Source organism: Bacillus rossius, chromosome 10 (assembly GCF_032445375.1).
Source record: "Bacillus rossius redtenbacheri isolate Brsri chromosome 10, Brsri_v3, whole genome shotgun sequence".
In the NCBI taxonomy this organism is placed as follows: Eukaryota; Metazoa; Arthropoda; class Insecta; order Phasmatodea; family Bacillidae; genus Bacillus; species Bacillus rossius.
Window position 1 is genome coordinate 44,274,628 of NC_086337.1, and position 26,335 is coordinate 44,300,962.

Sequence of the window (26,335 nt, forward strand, 5' to 3'; positions counted from 1 at the left end):
TTTACAACGGAACACAGAACTTGGAAGACGGAATTCAGCGCAGTTTCCACGATGATCCAGTTGCCTGGAACTATAAGGCACGCTTCGTTTATTCGCTCTTAGCTGGAAATTCCGAAAATGTACGGTAATTTCTAACGGTGTATGCCAGCTCTATTGTTAGCTGTCACATCACGTTCTCGAACAGGGCAAATCGAGTTTAATTTCTCTTTCGCAGTAAATAAGTTTCATATAAGTACAAGGAGTTACAGGAGCCATCGTAATACACATTTAATCGAAATTATATAGCTAGTCCACTTGATGTTTGTTATAATTTTCAGTCATTCTAAATTATCAACAACAAATTTGCATATTTTTTTTAGGATTTAATAATTCGAAATAAAATTGTATAGATGTTTATCTTTAATAGTTTATTCATCCAAAATAAGGACAAATAAATAAAAATAAAGTGTCCGTCTGTGATTTTTAATTATTACATCTAAAATATTTTACTGTTAGCAAAATTAGATAACTAAACCAAATTTTAAGTTAAAAATATTTTTTTCTGTAAGTACGAAGTGATTTAACTAAAAATTCTAATGCCATTAATTTAAAATTTAGACATTTTATAAGTAGTAAACTCCAGCATTATTTAGTCTTAGTCTTTATTGTGATAGAATAAAAAAGTTTCCGATGACAGGATGATAATTATATACAGGAAATTTATTTTCGTAAACCATTATACCTAACGGAGTTACGATATCACTGTTTACAGTTTGCGATAATGTTATGTTTTCGATGATAATTTAAGTAAGACAAATACATAGCCTATACATAAATGAATACACACTGATAATTCATCATCAGGGACAGGAAAAATTTGCGGATTCATTATTTCGAAATAGGCTTAAATTCAAACATTTATACCTTTAAGCTGCTCTCGCTAATGGTTCACTGTTCATAGGGACGACCCTGGGCCAATTACAAACCGTCAACTAAAGGATTCAGTCCCTTATCATTAAAGACAGGAAAAATTCGCGGGTTCAATGACCTCCAGGGTAGACTCCAATATCCTCTACACACTCGGGCAAATGCCAACTGTTCATTGGCTGCTGTCTTGTGAGTCGTCTCGACTGGGTGGCCTGTGATTCAACACTTCTATTGAGTGAGGGTCTCTAATTGGCCCTCCAGATTAACAGTGAATCAATGGCAGAAGCAGTACTAAGGTATAATTATTTGAATTTTAGCATAACACGAAATGAACCCGCGAATTTTTCTGGGTCTCTACTTATCATCAATGATCACTGTACTTTTCAGAATGCATGGGTCGCACCGGTAGGCTCCAGGCATGTGTTGCACACATCGTAGACTGCCTACCACCCAGGCGTGACGATTTGTTGGATAACATCGTGAAGATGCGCCTTCAGGAATTCTTTCCTCGAGGGGATAAAATGGATTCTAGTTGATTTAGCCACGTCATTCCTCAAGGCAGTCGTTCAGCAGAAAGAGCCAAAATTAAACCGAGAGAAATAATCTTCATTTTGAATTTACGACTTTATTTTGCAGTAACGTACAGTAGGTATTTTACAGCAGCATTTTTGGAAATTCGCCTTCGTTAAGGCACAAAGTCTAGAGCTTTGCTTAAAAAATTTAGGACTAACATCAACATTATTACAATTAATTTTTTTAAAAAAAAAATGCATTTTTTTGAACAGACTTATTTCACGGTGGGGGGGGGAGGAGGGTGAATGAATATTATTTTGAAGCAGCCAATTACTATTAATTACAGGCATTGTATTCAAGTGTACTATAGGCATGCCTTAGTGAAGCCGAATTTATGTTAGCAGCGTATAAAAATTTTCGTTTAGGCAACAGAGCTACTGAATACAAGACAGCGCGTACTGATTTGTACTTCTCATTCTTGAAAGGGGACTGGGCACGCGTAATAATGGTTTTTCAAATAATGAAGCCACATTAACAGTTTCTACATGGCACAGGACATAGTTCTGGGTGTCATAATTGGTGAACTGGTTGATGGACAGAAGACAGCCGCCGTTTTCCGCGAGAGAAACTGCCAGTTATTTTTTCTCTCCCATCGGTTTTCAACATGGCGGGGGCTAGTTCCCCTCCTTCCCCCCCCCCCCCCCCCCTTCCAGACACACACGCGACGCGTGGTAATCGCACAGCTGTTACGGCGGGCGGACGGTAGAGCCCCCAAAAACCCTTCGCGTCGTTCCAACAGCCTTCCCTTTCTGCTCCCCCCGACCGTGGTTGCTTTGAAGGGAAGGGGGGGCGGAGAGGGGGAGAAATTGTGTCATAGTCCGGGGCCTAGGGGGATAGCAGAGGGTGAGTTATAAGAGGCAGTCGGGGAGGGGGAAGGTGGTGGCCCTTCTCTGCTAATCAAGGGCAAGCCGCGTTATTGGGTGTGTGATGGCAGGAGCGCTAGAGGAGGAAGTACTGTGGGGGCTGGAGGAGTCGACGACGAGAGGGGTGAAGGATTTTTACTGCCCCCTAGTTAACTTCCCCACTTATGCCTGGCGCACCCCTGTCTTCATGCATGCCCCCCCCCCCCCCCCATCGCACACCCTCCTTTTTCACCACTCCTTCCTCCCCCTTCTCCACACCTACCACAAACCCGCTCGCACCTGTGACCCTCACGCCGACTGTTTCTTGCGGGGTGTGGTCGATATTCGCGTCGTGTTTTGGAGGTCGCGAGTCGGATTCCGACATGTTCGCGTGTTCAGGGCTGGGACGCTACAAGAAATCTCACTTGGAACTAACAAAGTAGGCTAAATATTTGTGCCTATGAATACCCAAAAGAAAAATACATAAGAACAATTTTTTATCTGACTTCAAAAAACAAATTTTGTTCTAACGCAACCTAAACTATTTGCCTTATCTATCCTCAGCCGTCAGTAAAAAAATATATATACATTAATATTTTTTGCTTGACAAGACGTTTACTTATGGAATTACATTTTTTAAAAGCTGCTTCAATTTAAATACATTTAATAATTTCCGACTTCACTTGCAGCTGTTAGAAATGAATTGTTCGTCATTCTCCGCAAAGTATTAATTGCTAGAGAGACACCGGTGATTTCGAAAATAAATTATATTTGACAGACATCAACACCTTTTTAATGTATTTTTTCTCCACAATTTGTTTTGTTATCGGCTATGTTCGTTTATAAGTCCTTACCCATATTTGACTAGGCCAACGAGAATGCTGTTGCCGTAATACCAAAAGTTTGTTTTTGGCCTGAAGATAAGCTGCACCTTGTCAAACATCTCACCTAACAAACTTAAAATATTAAGAAACTATCTACAGATTTTTTTCTTAGTTACGAAAATCTCAACACGAGACGTTGCGTTTCAGCAAATTTGCGCGCATCTCTATCTGTTGAGCTCACGGTGAAGTTAGTTAATCCTGTTTGCTGACGGAAGGAAACTGACAACGCAAATGACAGCACGTGCGCTGCGAACCGTCAGCCAAAACACAACTTATTAAGCAGCGAACTCTCACGCCGGTGCACACAAATAAGGGTTCAGGTGTTGAATATGCTACACCTGTACCCTAACCGTATTCCTAGTGCACGGTAGGATACGGACAGTTCCTTATTTATTTTTTTAAGGGAACGTATTTTGGTGTCCTATCCGTTTCCATTCTGTTTCCCAGATTCTGCGCATGCGCATTGCTCACTTCCCCCCCCCCCCCTTTAACCGGTTGATACGGTCCAGATGGCGTACCCGCGTCTGGTGCTATTAACTAGTATGTAGTCCTTTTTGTGTCTGGTATGCCAAATGAAACTTTATAATAGCGAAACTATCCTGGAATATCTGCACTTTAATGATATCTATTAAAAAAAGATCACAACTTTAAAAGTACTTGAAAATATTAAAAAGGCGGTTCTATTTTTGTACGATGGTGCAGCTATCTCTAGTGTTTTTTTCCCGTAACGATTGTATCGATTGTTGCGACACGTCCGCTAGAACGCGTTGAAACCAGTTTCTAGCCTCGCACAGGGTGCCGTTTATTAAAACGGTCACCGATTTGTTTCCTTACTGGGATTCGGTCTGGACACGTTCTGGAATACAGTCCGCGAGTTAGGTTACGGTTGTATCACAACAAGGTAGTGCTTATTTGCTACCTTAACCGAACTTGTTGGAATACAGCCCATAGAAATAACAATGAATTTACGGACTTCCAAGTGGGTATCTGCCTCATAAAAAAAAAAAAAAAAACGAACAGTTCTTCATAGTTCAAGACAACTTGATCTTCATGTAAACTACGCATGATTCGTTGAACTCCGAATTCGGTGTTCAATTGCAAACACGAGTAAACATGCGTGTGGGAGGAAAAATAAAAGTGATTCTGTTGTTAATCAAACAAACTTTCAAATATTTTTGCTTACCCTCCACACTGTATTTTTTTTTGTAAATGGAACAGAAATATTCATGTAAAATTAAAGGTATTTGTAAATTTGTACATGTACATGAAAACAACTGTATCACTAAAAAATAGTGTTTGCAGTAATACAAGATTCGGATTCTTACCCAGCAGTTATGCTTTCTGTTATCCAAGTGCCTCGAATAGTTACATTTATTTGCAAACCGTTCACTGAATATTTTTCCAGTATTAACTGCGCACATAATAAGCATTACACAACAATATTAAGTCGAATTGTTGAATATTAAATTATCTTTTACACGGTTTAAAAATATGCTTAAATGAAATATCAATTAAATTATACAATTATAGGACAATTTTCGTAAAAAATACTCAGTATTATCTCGAAAAACGAATCATATATGCAAAAAATAAATATGGCCATGCTTTGTACGAAGTTACAATATCTTTCTTGGATGTAGTATTAACAACTAGTATTTCTTAGCAACAGGTTTTCAAAGGTATCATACGGAATTTTATTCTGTGCAATATGATTACCGTGAGTTCTCGTTCAAATGAATCGAGTTGAGCCTCCGCGAATGTTACGAAGACATCCGTCAACTCACGAAGATATATGGATATTTTGTGAACCAGCGTTCTTCGCGAATTTCAGGTGAACGTGGTGTGCGAGTTGAATCATGGAGCTAGCCGACACACACAGCAGCCGCAATTCAGGAGACCCGGGTTCAGATCCTAATGTTCCGTCTGTCATTGATTTCCGGAAACCGAAAAATCACCCTAGGCAAAAAATTTGGGCCTATAGATAGCCGAATTTCTGTCCCCGGCATCTCTGTTCTGTTGTCGTGTGTTTGTGTCTCGTGTGTTTGTGTCTCTATGTATATACGAATGGGGAAAAAATATAGGCGCGTGTCACGATGTCACGAAGCGAAGCAACGGGAGCGGAGAGACCTACCCCTAGACGGCGTTGTTTCCGACGGGACGCGATAGAATTTTCAACCCCTTTCCCCCGTTTCCTAACAACCTTCCCAAAGGTCATTAAGCGTGGCGATCGCCGGGTTCCGGGCTCCAGTGTTTCGCAATTACTTCCCCTCCTCCCCCAAACCAACCCCCTTTGACCCCTTACAACGACCCCTTCGGCCACGTTTCTGTTGTATTTCTCTTCCTCCCTCCCTTGCGCCCTCCCGGACTTTTTCCCTCCAGCAACCCGGCAGCAATACGGACACCCCATCCTCTTTTTTTTATGTCCCCCCCCCCCCCCTCCGCCATGAACCCTTGCGTTGTACGAAATAATTGTTATATCTGTTCGGAATGGGCGGGTTCGTGTTTTTTTTTTCGACGACAGCGGGAACCCTCTACCCACCCCCCTTTTCCCACGCGCGCGAACTTCAACTGGGTGCCGAAAACGATAACACGGAGAATGAGGCGGAAGGGGATATACACACAACGCCGCGGACGAGTGAGGAAAGAGATGGAGAGAGAGAGAGAGAGAGAGAGAGAGAGAGAGAGAGAGAAAGAGAGAGAACGGTTAAATAAAAAAAAATAAAACAAAACGCGCGACGCGCAGACAACAGATGAGGCTTCATATTTGCTGACAAGGTTTTTTCATCCCCCTTCAGAACGTCCAGGGTTGTAGCGCCTCCTGTAGGTCCACGCACCCCTTCCCACTGAGTTCTTTCAACCCCCTTCCCTTCCACCCCAAAAACTGCACCCTCATCCCGTCACAAACACACACACACACACGCGCGCACACTTTTCCTGAAAGCGTGCACTCTTTGCCCTACCATCAAACCACCCAACCCCCTCCCTACAAATTTCACAATTCCACCGCCTCCCGTCCGGCTACAAGCCATCGTCTGCTTTTATTGAACATTTTCAATTTTTAAAAACACGACGCCGCAATTGTTTCTCGGTTTTCCCCGCGGGCCGAGCTATAACCTCCCTCCCCACCATCCCTTCCTCAAAACATGACGCCGTAAAAAAAAACTTTTTTCCCTGCTTGCGGCTCCTCTCTCCATAGTACCCCGACACCACCCTCCCCTCCCCGTCAGAGCCCCTGGTATCTCCTACGCCAACCAACTTTTTACCCTTCCCCTCACACCCTTAACCCCCTCTCCTTTTACTCCACCGTCCCCCCACCTTTCCATAGTCCCGTTCGGACACACTCACACATGAAAAATAACCGCATCGGAATACAGCAGAAACCGTAATATAAATTCTGGGCCTTCGGCAGCTTTCGACTGGGCTCTTCTCCGCGGGGGCAAGAGTGGCTCAAGTCCGCGGGACGTTCGACGCTTCTTCCTCGAGCGATCACGTTGCAATGAGATTCGAAATTTTCACTACAAAAAATTAGAATACCACCTTAAGCAAGGGGTGGTCCAAATTCAACCAGCATTTGAAAAATAATTTTAAAATATTTTGCATGCCAAGATTTTGTCTTGAATTGTCTGTTAGTATCCCTAATACCCTTCCGTAGCCTTGATTTTATGCCATTTTTGATTCTGATAATATACAAGTTACAAGAAAAAGAGCAATACATCGATAAAAACACAGTTTCCATTTACAGCAACTAAAAAAACACAATTAAAAAATATAACCATTGCCAGAATTTGTTATCTGGTTTGATTTAAACCATTTAGAAGTTGAGTACGGTTTTTGTCGATGGTTGACAAACAGTGCTCATTGTTCCGAAGTCGAACCATACATCCGCGGCGTAATTGACTGTTGGATCATATATGAACGCGAAACGTTTATGTCGTAATGTCGATCTTGGAAACTGTTTTGTCTTCGTTCCAAATAATTTTGTGTGTAGGCTCCAACTGAGCGAGTCCTATATTTTGTTCTGGAGTCACAATGGATCGCGCTTGAGAAATTCTTATTCGATTTTCTTCCAAACTGCGTCTACGCTCTTCGTCAGTCTCATCTACTCGACGACCATGTGGTTGGCTTGCGTTGCGCGTACGCGGACCGATATTTCGATGCCTCACTGGAGACATTCATATCAATTAACTACGAACTCAAATCAACTTAAATGTTTCAATTTGATAATTTTAAGGGTTATGCTATGCTATTAAAACATGTAACGGTTTAAAAATGCACCAAAGATATGATAGCCACTGATAAAACACTAAAATATTCAATGTGGAATTTGATGAATTTTAAGGTAATGTTATGTTATGAAAATATGTGACGGTTTGAATGCACCAAAGATATGATAACCACTGATAAAACACTGAAATATTTAATGCGGAATTTGTTGACATATGACAGCAGAACTCTCAAACTGAGCAAATTTGTCAGAATTTTCCGGTGGATTTTCCAAACATTTTCTGTCATACAAACCTTGCCTTGACAATTACGAACACAAAAAAATAATAACAAGCATATCGGTAGAGCAGTTCTCAAGTGATGAGCTTTCATACGTGCAGCAATTGATTTTTATATATACTACAGATTCATAAAATATATAACAAACAATAGGTACTGAAATGCTGGAACAATACTGGAGAATGCGTGAGATTAGGTGAGATGGAGTGTAACGACGGAGCGACGGAATAACAGATGTAAGAAAACGGGAATGCCCCGAGAAAACCAAAAGGTCCCGTTTCCCTCCCCCATCCCATTTTCACAGTTTATTCCGTCGCTGCTACACGCCCTGTTTTATCATCTCGCCCGGTTTTTCATTTTTTCATCTTCTTTATCGCAAGAATCATTCAAAGAACGCTTTTAATTGCATTATAAAAAAAATTACACAGAACAAGTTATGGTGCCTCGAACTCATAATCAAATAGTGCCGTAGCCAGAAATTTGTGAAGCACGGTGTCCAGTATAGCCATCACATACCTATACCAAGTTTTATGAGAAAATGTTTTTTGTAATATTGATTATCACACTAAAATCACAGGGAATATCATAATTTTAGAACTCCAACGTTTACACGTAGAAATGTAATAAATGGTTATTCTTTAAAAAAAAAAATGAAAATTATATATTTTGATTTTCATTGAATAATTTTTAATATCTGGTCCTTAAGTCATGTGTTTGATGATTTTGTTATAACAGGTAATAAATACACGTCCCTGTATGAAACATTCGGTATTAAATTAATAAAGGAAAAAGGAACTTTGTACAAATTAATGCGTAATACACACAGAAACACTATTAATATTTTGAATTAACAAATTGGAACAAAAATTTCTCCCCGGCGGGGAATCGAACCCCGGTCTCCCGCGTGACAGGCGGGGATACTGACCACTATACTACCGAGGATTATGAAGGGTAGTGAAAAAAATACATGCATACAAACTATTATAACTATTATTTGCCCAGTTCTACAACGTATCGGAAATTGAGACGGAATGTGTAAGCGGGGGCGTACCTATCTGGCGGAACATTTCACCATCGCGTCTGCTGGTTACACAATGCATGGAAACTTAAAAGTTAATTATTATCTTGGAACTAAATGATGATATCAGCTAGACTAATCAATGACCCACACACATTCAAAGTCTGCATAAAACTCAATTTATAATTGGGAATAACTACACTTCAGTGGACGAATGGACTGAAAGGGTTAAGAAATCGATTGTATTTATATGTTTTTTTTTTATTTGTAACATATTAGCTCTCGGTATACGGCAGGAGTGATTTAGTGAATGGAACGGAAGTCGCATGGAACGGAAATGTGTAACCACGGTGCTGCCATCTGTGGCGGATGGCGCGGACCAAAGTTCACGAAGACAAAGTAAAACTTTATAGTTTTGACTGGTTAATAAATTTTAACAAAATGGACAGTATTTAAATCAAATGCCTTGTTGTAAATTAGGTCCAAAGCGAATGTTCAGTACATTTTTATATATTTTTGTTTTTTATTGGAGCTGTTTCACTAGGCTACACAGTCTAAAATTTTCAGTCTGCAAATGGAATGATTCGATAGTCGACGTACCTGCTCCGGCAACGAATTCTAGCGGCGGGTGCGGAAACAACGCGTGATTCGCGTCCAGAAATTTAGTTGGAAACACAGTTTGGGTATATTTATCACGCTCGGCGTTATCTACGTTAAATTTCGTGTCCGAGTTTCTTATTATAAGTGTATTTGCAACATGAGACCACGTGGATATGCTCTTCACCGAGGTTAGTAGTTTACACGTCACTGCCGAGTACTCATTATAATATTCTGTAAAAAAATGAGACTAAGACGTTAAAAAAAATTTTGCCAAGGAAAATGTTGTATTAATTAATTTGTGTATGGCACCTGCGTTAGTTAAAAAAAGGTTAAGGTTGGCCAAGGGTTCGTTACCACAACGCCGAAATACCATAACGCCGAATGTCAAAATTGACCACAACGCCGACAGCTAGAAAACTGCTGTGTACCACAACGCCGAAATAACAACTGAATGAATTTGTGTGTGTTTCTTAAATGCACATCAACGCCGAAATACCACAATCAAGCCTAACCTTACCTAACCTAACCTAACCTAACCTAGCGTAATATAACCTAACCTAACTCAACCTAGCCTATCCTAGCCTAGCCTAAACTAGCCTAGCCTAACCTAGCCTAACCTAACCTAGCCTAACCTAACCTAGTATAACCTAACCTAGTCTAACCTAACCTAGTCTAACCTAACCTAACTTTTGTGGCATTCCTGCAATGACATTTTTCGACGTTAGTGTATTTCGGAGTTGTGGTAATTCGGCGTTGTGGTACACATCAGTTTTCTAGCTGTCGGCGTTATGATCAATTTGGCATTTCGGCGTTGTGGTATTTCGGCGTTGTGGTATTTCGGCGTTGTGGTGCGTCCCCGTTGGGGCCACCACTGCTCTGGAGGAGAGCGCAGGCGGAATGGGTGGACTTGCGCCGCTGTCGCCCGCGGGTCAAAGGGCGGCCCCCAATTAGCCGGCGCGCGGCGGAACGCGACTCCGGGGAGCTGCAGAGAGACGACTTGCCGCCGCTCCCCCCTCCTCCTCATTCACCCCCTCCACAGGCGCAAGCCTTCCTCTCCTCCCCCCCCCCCCCAACAACCACCACCCTCAACCCAGGGCGAGGCCACAGACCAGTGCAAGACAGAACTTTTAAAAAACGTAACCGATCTCAACGATGCCGTGTGCGTATTTTTTTTTTTTTTAACAAAAATGGTGGGTATGATCAATTATTTTTTCGTGAAAAAAAAAAATTCTGATCGCTAATTAAGACTTCTTCTGTGAGGTGCGCACACGCTAGCGATTGTTTCCTTGTGATTGGCGGCCGTCTGAAAAGGGAAGCCCTTGCCCTATTTTTTTTTGGCCGGGCCAATCGGGACGCGTTTTTTTTTGCTACGTCTGGTGTGCCGACAGTAGACATGCGTCTGAGATAAACCCATGCCAACCACGAAAAAACAGAGTTTATAGAATTTTCCTTGTAAAAAGGTACAGAAAGTGACTAAAGTGTAGTAAGTGAAATTACACTGACTCGATGTGGTTTTAACGCCCTATTCTCTTTAATGTATGTTACTGTTCAGCCAAAGTATGGCGTATTTGCGATATTATTTTGCGTTAACGTCCGACTCACAGGCGATTGCATAAAAAAAAAAAAAAGTTGACTGGCAAGCGACGCTGTCTCGTGACGGAACTTACGGCGCGTCTTCATCAGCCAACTTAAAAGTCTTGCATTTACACGTCTTTATTTGTGTATGCGTGTGTCTTTTATTGCAATTCCTGCACATGTTTCACGTTGCTGTTAAGTGGCCTGCCTAGTTAAGGGCGTATTCATCTTAGTAAGGCGGGATTTTAAGTGCAATGCTGTGGACTGGCGCGCAGTCTTCTCGTCGTGCACAGGACAAATATAATATTTGAAAGGTAACCATAACATTATATGGCGAAGAAATTAAGTTGAATGTGTAACGCGAGTCCCTTGAGTGATTTTAAGAATATGTACTGGATTTTTCATGCCTAAACATTACTATGAAACCACGCGTTTTAGCCATTTCCAATATCCTACAAATAGAATTTACAAACAAAATCCTGAAGAAAAAAAAAAGAACAAGCTACTCATCCGCTCTTATCGTTTTCTTAGATGATTTTCGTGAACAGATGCCACTCGGATAACTTTGAGCAGTTTACAGATCTCGAGGTTTCTTCTGAAGATCTACACACCGTATGTGTGCACAGGTTTTGTCAGATCCGTTAATAGGATTTACGCCAGATTAGTTTACAAGTTATCTGATGTTTAAAATAAGTGGAGAAATCATTGATAGTTAAAACTTTTTCCCGACTGATACCGTCACGTTCACTCACTAGAGTATAATTTTTCTGTTGTTATTTTTTTTTTTACTGCAGGTAAATGGATACCTTTTTATTTCATTCATAACATTGTACAAAAAAAAAATATGTCTTTATGGAGATTTGGAATGAGCAAAATTAAAATAAAAAAAATACCTGACAGTGAGAGTTAGGTTAAGGTTGAGGGTGAAGTATTTTCGCTTTTGTTGTCCGCACGAGTGAGCAAAGAGCTCGGAGAGACGTGCGTCTAGGTAGACCTGTCGCCCCGGTGCCCAATATCACCGAGGGGCAAACACGCTTCCTCCCCCTCCCCACCCTTCCTTTTCCAACCTCTCCGACCTCCTAGAGGTCACAGTCCGTTAATATCGAGACCTGATCGACGTAATAACACTTCCATTCTCGCGCTGTTGACACGCCCGCGCCCCCGACCCTTATTGCGCGCGGCCCCTGCGGGGTGTCTGACCGATGCCAGCTCGCGTACGTACACACACACACACACACACACACGTCCAGGCCCATATGCCGGTCTCCCCTCCCCGCCTATCTACCCCTCGAGAGCGTCATTACGCTCCCCCCCCCCCCCCTCCACCTCCTCCTCATTCACCCGTAAGGACGACATTTCAGCGCGACAATCGATCATTATCGCAGCCTCGGCCTACACCCTCCCCCCCCCTCCCCATCCTCCTTTATCAATCAATTGAACCCCTCGCAACTCGCGCGCGCCACGGGAAATTAGTGCGTGCGGTGATAAGGGCTTTGGGGTCATTACCTTGTCCTTACGGCCAGATTGATTCTCGAGGAAGGCCTTATCAGTAGACACTCTCAACCCCCCCTCCCTTTTCCCACTGGATCCTACGCCGTACCACGGACATCTCCCGACAAACTCGGAGGTGGTCGGGTGGTCAGAGCGACAGCCTATCACCGAGTCGAGCCGGGTTTGTTTCCCGGAATATACCATCTCTCGGTTTTACGGCATTTTGGTTGGGGTAGTTCCGTGAATGGAACGGAAGTCGCGTGGGACGGAAATGCGTGACCACCGTGCTGACATCTGCGGCGGATGACGCTGACTGAAGTTCACAAAGCCAAAGGGAAATTTATTTTAGTATTACGTTTTAGCGAATTTTTTTAGCAAGATGGCGGTTTTTTTTAATAAAAGAACTTGTCGAAAATCAGGTCCAAAAATAATTCTCGCTTTTATGGGAGGCGTTTCGTCATATTGTTTAAAATTTCTGTCTGCGAATTAAATGATGCGATATCGACGTGGCTGCTCTTGGCAGCAAATTAAATTGGCGGGAGTGGAAACTACGTGCGATTAGCGTCAAGAAACGTAGTTGAAAACACAAATCGCTTATATATTTATCACGTTGAATCAACGTTAAATTTCGTGTCCGAATGTCGTATTATTAGTGTATTTGCAACTTGAGAACTTGTGTATTTGCTCGTTACCGAGGTTCGATGTTGCACATCTCTGGCGAGTACTGAAACACTCGCTCTATTTTTTTTTTCAAGTGTTGTAGCTAACTTGTAACTAATTGGCGGACGGTGCCGTGAAGCTGTTGGTTTTATAAGCCGGAAGATGATAACTGAATATTTCTCGCGAGCGGCTGCAGTTGCGTGATAGTTATTAGGGCCACAAAGTTTAACACCGCCGAATTATTTAGCTTTAAAGAACACAGCATTTACTAGCTGATTAATCTTATCATTGAAAAGAATTGGCTATCTTATCCTGGTTTTTATTGTTAAATTTCAAAGAATTAAAAAAAAATATTAATCATAATTCATTGTATAACCACGTATGCAGACACAAACATTTACAATATTATGTGTGAGGCTACATTAGGTTTGTCTCTTTTGGTAAGATCACCTAATGATTTTCCTAATGATATGTTTACTATTTTATTTATTACAAAGTTAAAATTTTAATATTTTTTGGTTTAATTTTCTCTTTGTTATTATGCATTTTGATGATTAGTGTATTTTTAATTTTATCAGTCCGTATTTATTTTCTATTTTTTATTAGATCTTATTTATATGATAATATTGATATTATGAATAACATCCAAACCGCTGTGCAACGTTACGTCTGCACTGAAACAGTAACCATTCATTATTTTTAAAACTAAGAGACTATGAAGGACGGAGACACACAACGACACAGTGAAGGGATGTCTGGGAAGGTTCGGCTATACGTAGAAACTTACGGGAAACAGACGTGACGACGACCGTCTCTGGATTCGAACTAGTGTCTTTTTGGAATGCAAGTTTAACGTCTTAACCACAGCGTCACCATGTTCCGTATCCCCCTCCCCCTCCTCCTTCCAGGGCTACGTGACACAGAAGTGTTTCCAAATAGCCTAGATTTAATTCCGGTTCGCACGTGTGTTTTTGTAAGCATTTCTGTAATCCAAACTTGACACGAGTGTTTCGCGTATTTTATAATTATGTTTACGACTTGTTTTGACGAATTATTCTATTAATTTACTTAAGAAGAAAGCATCAAAACAAATTAAACAAAAATCAAAATATAAAATGTTTAGTTTTCTCAAAGCCAAACCATTGCTTAATTTTTTTTTTTTTTGTAAACTTTGGAGTTCTAAAAGTCCCCTACTCCCTAGGTTTTTAGTGTGACAATCGAATTTCTTTTAAAATTCAATCACAAAGAAAACTTACTCATAAAAAATGATATAATGGTTAAACCGGACGTCCTTCACAAAATCCTTGCCATGGCCCTGCGGTCCACCTCACCCCCTTGAAATTCGACAGGTTCGAATTCAGAGTGCAAGCTTCAAATCGAATGATCAACAGACGAAGGTGATTCGAGTTTGTCGAATGAAGTCACTCGTGAGAGTCCCAGACGTGGTTTTTAATCACCCCACAACAACCATATCGGATCGCATACTCTTATAAACGTGGAAGGTCTTCTATTGTTCGGCACCATTCGAGGGGCTCGCATCCAGATTTTTTTTTTCCGGGTGTATTCCGGCGTTTTTAGTTCAGAGTTTATCTTCACCATAAATTTTCATTTCAGTAGGCCTATCAGCGTTTCCTGTTTTCTAGCGGATTACATTTCACTTTTCAGCGGTACATTTCCGCGATGGTGTTTTGAAGACGACCATCGCTCATATGTATATACATATTTAATTTTTATATAACAGCCTATTACGTGTTTTAAATAACGTTGTCTGTTAATTTTTTTCCTTCGGTGTTCCCTTATAAAATATATTTACTTCCGATAACCCGGCAAAATCTGTAATCCGGCACGGTTGTGGTATCACCGAAACATTTTTATCGTATAGTCCCCAACACGAGTATACATTTTTAATTACCGCAACCCGCACCTGATAATGCTAGCGGGACCAGAGAGAGAAAGAGAGAGGGTTTCCGCGCTAAGAGCCCACCTCCCGCACACACACAGCTTATTACTCAGAGTTTTTGTAGGACAAGGGGAGGGGTGGGGAGGGGGAAGTGGTCGCCGGCAACAGTCAATATCTGACACTTTATTGATAAAGCCATATGGAAGGTGTTCCGCCCACTTTTAATAATAACCCTCCTGTGATAACGACGCCGACACACCATAGTTCACGGTTCGTTGGTGAAGAGAGATTGCCTTTTACTCCGGCGTGACATACACTGTAAAAATCTCTAAATAGTTTAAAACAAAGTCGCGTCTGTCTTATAAACTGCACAACAAATTTTGATGCCGTTTTTAACCATAATTTAGAGAATTTTTTTTCCGAAAGGTTTGTATGTCTAATATGTTTATATTAAATTTAAATATAGTAGAGAAATCTAGATGTTTCGCTTTTAAGGCGCTTAAATGACATACGCTGTCTGACATGATTGATACATCAAATAACGTAGTACAGACTTGGAGGTCTTTAAAAAAAATGGCCTACGGAAAAGTCCGCGATAACATACGTCTATCTTCTAAGTATCACCCGCAGTAACCATTTTTTTTTCTTTTAAAGTTTATTCAAGATTAATTAGTTATTATTATTTTATTTTTAACAATATAAATATTATTTGATATAATTATTTATACATTTTATGTATTTAATATAACAATATTATTTTATTTAAAAAAAAATCGACGTGCATGACATTTCGATATGCTGCATAGCACACGTTTCAAGCGCGCAACACTGGAGCCATCTGTCGGCCGAGAGAGAGAGAGAGAGAGAGGTATGAACTGTGTGGAAAGGAGGGGGGGGGGGGTAGGTGGCCGCCATCTTAGTGGAAGTTTGCCCGCGATAGTCCTAGAAGTTAGGGTGGGGGTGGGGAGGGGGGGGGGGAACGGATGCAAAACAAGCGCCCGACGACGTAATTAACGGCGACAGAAGGCGACCAGGGCCCCGGCTCAAGCCAACAAGGCATATGGCCGGGCAGGTGCTTAATTAGGTTTCGCAACAAGCTAATCTGTTTCGACGACATAATGGCGCGCGCGGTGTCGTGATTTCAGACCGGGGAGATTAGAACAAACTGACGGATGCGTGTTTGAGGTGTTAATCAGTAAGGGGGGAAAAAAAGGAGAGAGAGAGAAACCACTTGATTTTGATTTTTATTGCACCCTCAGGAGTGAGTTTGCGTTCCAGCATGACACGTTGATACCAGCATTATTTTTTTTTTCCACAACTGGCGCATACTTGTTAAGTCTGCGTAGATCTACCACGATGCCATAAAAAAAAATCATGTTCAAATACTTACTCTCCCGCAGAATTTACAGAAGCCAAAAAAATACTTGTTCAAACTTTTTGCTCCTTTAAAGCACATGCAAAGAAAATAAATGTAAAATTATCTTAATTATTGAACATGTAAATATAGCTCTCATGAAATTTCCATAAAATCCGTGTTTCGGTGATTCGGCAATTCTTTCCGAAAGTAGGGCTCGCTATTGAAAAAACTAAATGCATCTGGACCCGGGCAGGGTTAAACCAGAATGAGTTAAAAAATAAATTTTGCTACTCCCAGAAAAGAATATTTAAAAAAATTAATAACCTATCAATGAAGATTTGTTTTTGTTTAGTTACAGCAAATTAGTCGAAATAGTTTAGCTTTCGCTTAGCCTTCTCTTCTCACTAGGGTCACCATTAAATTAACGTGACGTAAGTTAAGATCGGCGAAGAAAGTCCTGGGGACCACCTCATTGCTCACAAGTACATAAGAATTTGACGTAAATAATTAAATAACAGTCTGATTATCAGTCCCAGGTTTAATTTTGTTCGTCACCTTTTACTTTCCGACAGTTTCATTTCTTCCAGTTTCTATAATTCACTTCTTTGACAAACAATCTGATATTTCTGTTGTAATATCTACATAAGTGAATGTCAAAATTATTCCCCTTTTTTTTTCCTCTCTCTCCCGAGGACGTGCAAAGCTTTGAGAAAGGTCGCAAACGCACACACAGTCACTTAACAAATCCTCTTTCATGTCTTGTTATAACGGGAGAAAAGTAGCGAAGAGATATATAAACTTTTTTTTTTTTCGCCTTACTCTCTCTCTCTTTTTTTTTCATCCTTCCACCCCATACACCCCTTATTATGTAAGAGCTCCTCACTGAAATCTGTGTTTGCTTTTCTGATCAAGCCAGCAGTTCAGGGTGTTCTCTCCATGCCTCGCAACGATATATGTGCTTGTTTTTTTTTTTTTCCTGTCTTCCCCCTTACACGCCTCTTCCTCGGCATCCTGTGTTCTTTTCATCCTTTCATCCGCTCGTGGTGTTTGCCGCTCGTTCGGTCCGGTCGCAGCCTACTTCTTTAAGAGTGAAAAATGCCCTCCCTCCCTCCCTCGCTCGAACATTCTTCCCTGATCCTTCGCATCTGCTCCTCTGTGTTCGTACCACCCCCCCTCCCCCCCCCCCCCCCCACTTCCCATCCCAGGCTCATTGACAAGTGCACGTGAGGTATTAAAACGAAAGTGCTCCAAAGAACTAGGTTAGTCAATCATCAAACATAACTTTTTTTGTCAGAAATCATGGAAGAATATTGAGTTTTCAAACTGAAAATAATGTTGATAAAGTTACTTTTCAGAAAAGTGGACTCACCCGTGTTGTGTGTGTGTGTACATACACCATTATTATTTCAAACTGGCTGATGTACCCATGCTTCGCTACGGAAGGCTACAGATAGAACACTTTCGTTCTGCTCATTATGCATGAATTGAGCGAAATATTCCCTCTGCTGTTACAGTGACTCTATGCACCTATGCGAGATGTCAGTGAGTGACTGCCACGGTAATTACGTCCACATCTGCCCCTCCTCGCGGGTACGCCACTGTCACGTTCCACGCCACGAATAAACAAAATACTATATTGAAATTTGAAAAAAATCTTATGAAACAAAAAAAATATAAATATTTACGTTAAGAATGATGACAATAGTTATAAATCAAAAATGCTACCTTATGTTCAATAGAATAAGTTTTTAACACTATTTAGCTACTTTTAATTACACACTTGTCTTTGTTAAGGCAGTAATAACTAATTAAGAATTTACACAAAAGTAACACAGAGAAATTATAAAATGTAGATTGCAGTTTTGCGTGAGGTTCGGAATAGTACAATGCTGACGACCACACACCCCTGCTGTTAGAGAAAAGCATAGGCTGTTAAAATGAAATATGATGCATATAACATTTTACAATTGGAACAAACATGGCGGAGACGAACCAGCAAAGATCCTGACATTTGTTTCTCAACTTGAACACACGCTCAGAATATTGTAGGGCGAAAATCGATACTTATGGGCGAAAAATTAAAACAAATTATTTGAAAAACTAAATCTAATTTGGGAAAAATCGCTACGATCGCTACGATATGCAAATGGACGCCCCTTAAAGACGACACTTACCAAATGTCACTGCTCTAGGTCTCTCCGTCTCTGCTCTATGCGAAAGACAAAAAACTATCTCCTGTATTATTTTGATTTGTAAACGACTCTGCTGAGTTACAGAAAATCTACATCATTTTGGTTATACTCCTAATGTATTTGTAATTAACTTCTTTCATTTTAATTACACCTAATATGTTGCAAACACACTCACACGCATGGCAAAGAAGAAAATGATGCTCAAGCGTACTTTACTAACGTTCGATCAAATACGTATGTTCAAATTAGAAATGTAATATAGCCCTTCAAAGCGTGAAACGCTTTAATGCTAATGTCATTATTTCTGAAGGAAAAAAAAATATAAAGGAACTGGAGGCTGAAAACTGTATTTATGCTGCTTGTTTTATATGTGCGAAGGTTTTACGGCAGTTAAGTAACAATATAAATATAAATAAAAAATAATTAGTGATTTTATTAAAATGAACTTCTAATCTTATAATATGATAATTGTTTATCGGATTTGTGATAGTCTTTCTTTTCTCAATAAGTAAGTATGAAAAATAATATTATTCTTCACTATTACGCATTTTCACCTTAGATTACGAAGAAGGCTGGTTAAAATTTATGCAGGGATCTTCGTAACATTACAGCTAATATTTCTGTAATTTATGGCTATTGAGTTTACTTCATTTAAAAATGAATCCAAAAGAAAAATCTAAGTGTGTTCACAAAACATTAACAAAATTGTTGAGTCCAAGAAAAAAAAAAATCTTTTTCTTCCACGCGTGGTTTACCTTTTTTACAACGAAACACTAACTTGGCAGACTGTCAGGCATAGATTTTTATGAAGATCCCGTTAATTGAGATTACGAAAAAGGCTTCTTTATTTAAGGCGAATTCTTTGTTCGAAGAATCGTATTTGCTGTAATCTCTAATAATGACAAATGCTGTTACACAGAAAAAAAAATCAGAACTTTTACAAAAGATTTGTTTGTAAACCAGCTGCCAAGAAATAGTTTGTAATACAACAAGAAACATAACTTTGTGCAACACATGAATATGGTAATTTTTGCATGTAGGCCTATACGTTTTTCGAGATAATACTGAATATTACTTACGATAATTGACGCATAATTATATATTTTAATTGATGTTTCATACAAGCACAATTTTTTTCAAACCATGCAAAAGATAATAGAATAACCAAATAGTTTGACTTAATTTTGCTTTATTGTGCTCATTAATGTACGCAGTTAATCCTGGAAAGCTATTCAGGGAACGGTTTACAAATAAGTAACTTTAAGTTTTGGAATGACACAAAGCAAAAATTGCCGGGCTAGAACATCTGTAATTTTAAATGACTATTTCTGTGGCATGTACGAATTTTTTTTTACAGTGTATTAAAGCTTGCATTAAGGAGAAAAGCATCATGTATGACGTGTCCATCTTGATGGTAATATCGTCTGTTTGCATCCGCGTGAACACGCTTCGCCAGAGGGTGGGTCTTCAAAAAGCGCACCTGATTGCGGCACAGCCTGCAGGGGCCCCATGCGATCGCAAGCCCTCGGAGGATTATGCGCGCGGCCCGCTGGGAGGGAAGCAAAGATGGACGCGGGAGGTTGGTGCGGGGGAGGTTATACGGCCACCCGACCTCTCAAAGATAATGGGCCAGGGAGGACTGTGCCGAGAGAATGGGCGGGCCGACTGGCCAGGCCGCCAAATGGCCAGGTGTTAAGGGCGCGGTTCAGGTTTTATTGAAATTTCGCTGTCATCGCCTACAATATTAAAAAAAAAATTTCACCTAAAGAACGCTGGTTACAAATTATCCAGGAATCTTCGTTAACTTAACGATTATCTTCGTAAATCGACGGGTAATTCGGGTACAAATCCACAAGAATAATCTTGGTGCACCACAAAAACATTCAAAATCTTGTTAGTGCAACGGCAAGAACGCTCTACTACCTAACGCTTGCCTGTTTACCCTGTTTGCAACGGAATACGGAACTAGGGAGTTGGGAAAACGGCGTAGTTTTTACGAAGATTCAGTTACATTAAATCACGATGAACTCTTCGTTTATTTCACGTAAATCCTTCGTTAAAATATCTGTAAATTCACTGTGTTTTCTAACAGTGTAGTTCACTGCTAAACTATTAGTAGAGACAGAAAAAATTCAGGGGTTCATTTCGCGATAGGCTATAATCCAAGTGCGTGTAACTTATTGCTGCTTCAGTGATTGGAACACAGTTTGCCTGAAGAACTGTGAGCCAATGAATGACCCTCAACGTAAGAAGTATCGAATCATAAGCATCCCAGTTAGCAGGTGTCACGAGTCAGTAGCCAATGAGCTTGTGTAATATTCCCGCGTACATAGAGGATCGTGGAGTCCATCCTAGAGGTCATTCAAACCGCGAATTTTTCCAGTCCCTAACTATTATGAAACCTGAAATATTCTATTGCTGCTTATTTGAAGACTATCATTTGATTTTCCAATTAAAGCTGACATTATGTGAAAAAAAATTGTTTTTAAGACTAAAAAAGGACTTACAGAATGAGTCGAAAATGCTGTCAGTCAATGACATTATTCTAATGATAACTTTTTTATTTTCATATTTTCTAAAGGCTCTTTTAGTGACAATTGGATTCAAATGGTTGCATTTTATTTAAGGTATATATTGTTTTATCTTTCAAAGTGGATGATTGAATTGTGAAGTTTCGCTTCTAACGCGCGTGGCGACAACTCACCAATTCACACTTCAGCCTTAATTTAATAACTTATTATTTTTCGACCGGAAATCTCTCACGAAACACCAGACAGAGGCGTGGTAGCGCAGGTGTAATAACGGGCAGACGACCGAAGCGACCTTGTTGGACAACGATGACCAAAAATAAGGGGGGGAGGGGGATTGGTAGAGGAAACAACAACAACGGCGCTCATTAACGCCTAGACACGTCCGCGCCAACATTACGACCAATCAACAGGCTGCATTATTACCCCCTCCCCCTATTTTTTACTTCCCCCTCTTCCAAACCCGCAAACAACCCTACCCCACCTTCCCCAACAAATCCGCCCCAGAACAACACAAGCTCTTGCGGGCGTGGAACACGCCCGATGCCATGATTGTGGTGGTGTTTTGAGAGGGGGGGGGGGGAAGCTAGAGAGAGAGAGAGAAAAGGCGTAACATTGGTGCAAATTTTCGCCCGCGGCGGGCCAAGCTGATCGGTAATTAATTACTTGTTTGTTCCCGTGTTCCCTCGGCGACATTAAACAAATCGGCGCGGCCGCATCTGCGCGGGGCTTCGTCGGGTAATTAGTCACGCGACAATTAGGTTCGGACAATTGGGGTGGCTGGGGGTTGGAAAGAGGGGGGGGGGTTGAATGTGGCGGGGAAGAGGACGGGGCGCGCAGGGGTGAGGGGATTCGAACTCCCGTCCCCGGACGTAATGCGTGGATACCTCGTTTACGCCCGCGGCCCACGCGGTTCGATTCCAACAACGAGACACGAATCGAACTTATATCGAGGTTGGAGCCGGTCTGTCGGCCAAGGATGGGACTGACGTGGGGGGTGGCAGGTCGGGGCAGGCGCCAGCAGCACCGAGTTGCACGCAGGGCCTAGGGAGCAGTCAGTCGACGGGGCGAAGCGGCGACTATGCTGGGATGGGGTCTCCTCGGCCACTCGTTATAGCTATAGACCGGAAAAATTCGCGGTTTCAATGCCCTGTAGGATGAACTCCATAGTTCTACGTACACTCGGTCAAATGCCACCCACTCGTTGGCTGCTGTCTTGTGAGACGTCCCAACGTAGCAGCCTGTGATTCGATAAAGCGTTGGTTGGGTGTTTCTCATTGGCCCAGAGTCATCCAGGTGAGTTGTGAGTCAATAGCAGAGGCAGCACTGATGTATAACTATTTGTATTTTAGCCTATCGCGTAATGAATTAGCGAATTTTTCCGGTCTCTAGTCATAGCCGACTCTGACCACCTTCCCGAGAGCGATGAAGCGACGCCTGTACGAAGAAATAGTTTGCAATACTACAAGAAACATATTGTATCTTTGTACAACATAATGGCTATGGTTATTTCTGCACAGAGTATCTCTTAAGAAAATTGGCGCATAATTTTATATTTTAATTTATGTTTAATTCAAGCATAATTTATTTTAAAACAATGGAAAGCTAATTGAATATTCAATAATTGGACATAATTTTTTTTATAATGCTTATTAATGTGCGCAGTTAACACTAAAAAGCTATTCAGGGAACGGTTTACAAATAACTTGTAACTATTTGAGGTACTGGGACAACACAAAGCATAAGTTCCCGGGTAAAATTCCAAACCCAGCATTACGGCGAACACTATTTCGTAGTGATATAGTTGTCATCTAAATGTACGAATTTACAAATATCTATAATTTTACATATATATATTTCCTATTTAATTTAAAAACATATATTACAGTGAACGAAGGGTTCTTCACAATTCAAAATAATTGAATCTACATAGATACAAACGCCATATTTCTACATCCAAGTTGTATGTTTTGTTCTAAACACACGTGGGCAAAAAAGAGTGTTCTTGTTGGAGACTTACCCATTTTTTGAATGTTTTGTTAATATACAAAGAATATATTTTGGATTCATGTTCAAAGTAAGTGAACTCATTATAAGAAGATCCTTGGAAAAATTTTAACCAGCGTTCTTCTAAAATTGAAGGTGAAATATTTTATCAGTGGATCTCACAAAACAGTACCACACACTATTTGTTTTCTTGCTTCCCTGTACTTCCCTGCGTCAAGTCTTTGTGTGCGAGTGGAGAAACAGTTTTGCACCGAGTCCAAGACAACCTGTACATTTTTTTTATAAGTGGAAAAGAAATAATCATGTGAAATTACACATATTTGTAAATTTGTATTTTTACACGAAAATTACTGTATCATTTTTAAATAATGATCGCACCAATGCTATGTTCGGATTATTATCCGGTCATTTATGCTTTGCGTTATTTGTAAACAGTTCCCTGAATAGCTACCCAGTATAAACGTAAACATTTTATAAAGCGTAATGAAAGAATATAAATTCCATATTGAATATTCGATTATCTTTTCCGTGGTTTAAAAAAGAATGCTTGAATTTAACATCAATTAAAATAATACATTATGCGACAATTTTCTTAAGAAATACTCAGTATTATCTCGAAAAAAACGTATTTCATAGTTGCAAAATATAACCACAGACATGTGTTGTACACATTTACAGTATCTTTCTTGCAATATTATAAACTATTTTTTGGCAACTCGTTCCCAAAGAACAATTTTTTTTTTTAGTTTACACTGGTGGTATTATTATTATTTTATTGGCAACACATGAAGCTGGCAAGGCCGTTGCAGATAGCATGGTCGGGGCTGTGGAAACAATGTTTTTAAAAGGGGGGTTGTAAATCGTCCGCGGAACCTCCCCACAAATGGAGAGCCGTGGAAATGAAGTGGGTGGCGGAAAGTTTCCTGGCCCCAGCATCGAACCGCTCAGGAGGAGGGACTCAATTAACACACTTCGGCTTGACGCGATGCCAGCTACATACAGTCCGTGTCACGAAACTTGTCTCGAATCTGACAATAGTACCAATGATTTAAGGGCCATTTGTATTATTCTTCGCGAAAAAGGTTTCCCACGCCAGCTGTGAGGTCTGTGATTCGTGGGTTGCCTTGGTTTATTTCAGGTTAATGACTACTAGACATCCAGCGAGAAAGAAAACGCGACCAGAATGGCCCGGTTAAACAGGGCAATTAATGATGGCTTCTCTTGCAGACGGCCGCCAATTACAAGGGAATCAATGGTTTAACTAGCGAAGGAATGCCTTATTGCGGTCTAATGAGCGATCAGATTAATTCGCGAAAAATAGAGTCAGTTGACAGTGTTATTACAATTGAAGTTATACCCAATATATATATATATATATATATATATATATATATATACTAGCTGCCCGACCCGGCTTCGCACGGCTATAGGTACTAATGGAAAAAAATTAAGCCACATCTCCCATTTATAGTAATGGTAAATAAAAAAAAATTCAGTGAAAATTTATTACAATGCTGTATAATGTACCGGAGAGAAAATGAATAGCACCGATGGTTACCCGACTCGTGCACGCAACGTACAACTGATGTACCCGTACTTCGCTACGGCAGTCTACAGGCAGATCACTCTTGCGCCGCTCATAATACATGCCCCTCGTTGTGGGTACGCCACTGCCGCGCGATGCCCGTTGCCATGGAGACGCAGAAGGCATGAACAATGCAAAATACTGTTCTCATGCAGACAAAGTACCCACTGTTGCCTGGTTTTAACCACCCATTAGATCTAATTTTCGGAAAATGTCATCCTGCGTAACATAAGGAACATTAGGGGCAGGCATATTTCGCGAAAAAATCTGCTCGGCGTCGGCGGTCCCTCTCCCACCCTCCCCCTACCCCTGCCCACTACCGCCACACCTCCCCCTCCCACTCCCGCCACACCTCCCCTTCCCACTACCACCACACCTCCCCCTCCACCCCCCACTACCACCACACCTCCCCCTCCCACTCCCGCCACACCTCCCCTTCCCACTACCACCACACCTCCCCCTCCACCCCCCACTACCACCACACCTCCCCCTCCCACTACCACCACACCTCCCCCTCCCACTACCACTTGCAAAATTTCAACGGTGATGAGGACTGCACTAACAATGAAATAGCCGTTGCCATAGAGACGAATGAAGCATCAACAAAGCAACAGCCGTTGCCATGCTGATTTCCTACCAAAAACTGGAAATAAAAAAAAAATTTAGGGGTGGACTACCCCTAACATTTAGGGGGATGAAAAATAGATGTTGGCCGATTCTCATAGATACCGGATAAGCACAAAAAATTTCATCAAAATCGGTCAAGCCGTTTCGGAGGAGTATGGCAACGAAAACTGTGACACGAGAATTTTATATATAAAATATATATATATATATATATATATATATATATATATTCAGTTGTAACACCCGGGAAAATAGCTATTTGTAGCAGCCAGTCCATTTTAACTTCAGGCATTCCCATAAAACACCATAAAAAGCCTATTTTTGAAATTTAAACAATAAAACATATTTCAAACATATTTAGATTACTGTTTGACCCCTTAAAGGAGTTATGTTGCTGAGTGATGCAAGAATTCAGGTCGGCTGTGTATGTGTATATTATGAATGGGCCAATCAAATCCTCAAACCCTCGTATAAAACATACAATCCTCAGTATTTGAAGGATACGATATTCGAAGAAAAAGATCCAAAGAAAAAAATTAGAGGAAATAATTTTAAAAATTCAACACTGATAACCTCTGAATTTTACTAGATCTTTTTTTCTATTCAGGTAGATTTCAAAGAAATTCTACATATTGCAGCCGTTACCATGGTGCGACTTCTGAAAAACGGAAAATTTTTGTATAGTTTTTCGTTTTGTGGTACACAGACCCCAAAACCATCGTCAAATCAAAAGTATATATGTATGTGTGTATATTAATATATCACAATTTTGTGGACACAGTAATTGTCGCAAATTTTCATAAATCACTTCCAAATTGATACATAAAATCTAGTAGTAGATCATCTCGGTCGAGATGTTGATAAAACCTGGGGTTAAATTAATAAAATAAATAAAACTTCCCTACCGTGTAATTTTTCGAATTAATGTTTATTTTTAATAACTTTTTTTAATATTTTTGAAAACTTTGTCCAAAGTAAATTTTATATTACAAATCATTACTACAAGGAGTGGCAATAAAAAGGGTTGAAAGACAAAATATCTTTACTTTTTTAATATATTTACTATCAAATTCATTATCATTTATTT

At 40.5% G+C, this 26,335-nt stretch overlaps 1 protein-coding gene and 1 non-coding gene across 2 annotated transcripts in view; one reads left to right on the forward strand and one right to left on the reverse strand.

Moving 5' to 3' along the window:
* The window catches only part of LOC134536329 (homeobox protein Nkx-6.1), a 201,354-nt gene that overhangs the window by 105,720 nt on the left and 69,299 nt on the right, over positions 1-26,335 (forward strand). The window lies entirely within an intron of this gene.
* On the reverse strand, positions 8,579-8,650 carry Trnad-guc (transfer RNA aspartic acid (anticodon GUC)). Its single transcript has one exon. It is a non-coding gene; the product is annotated as a tRNA-Asp (tRNA).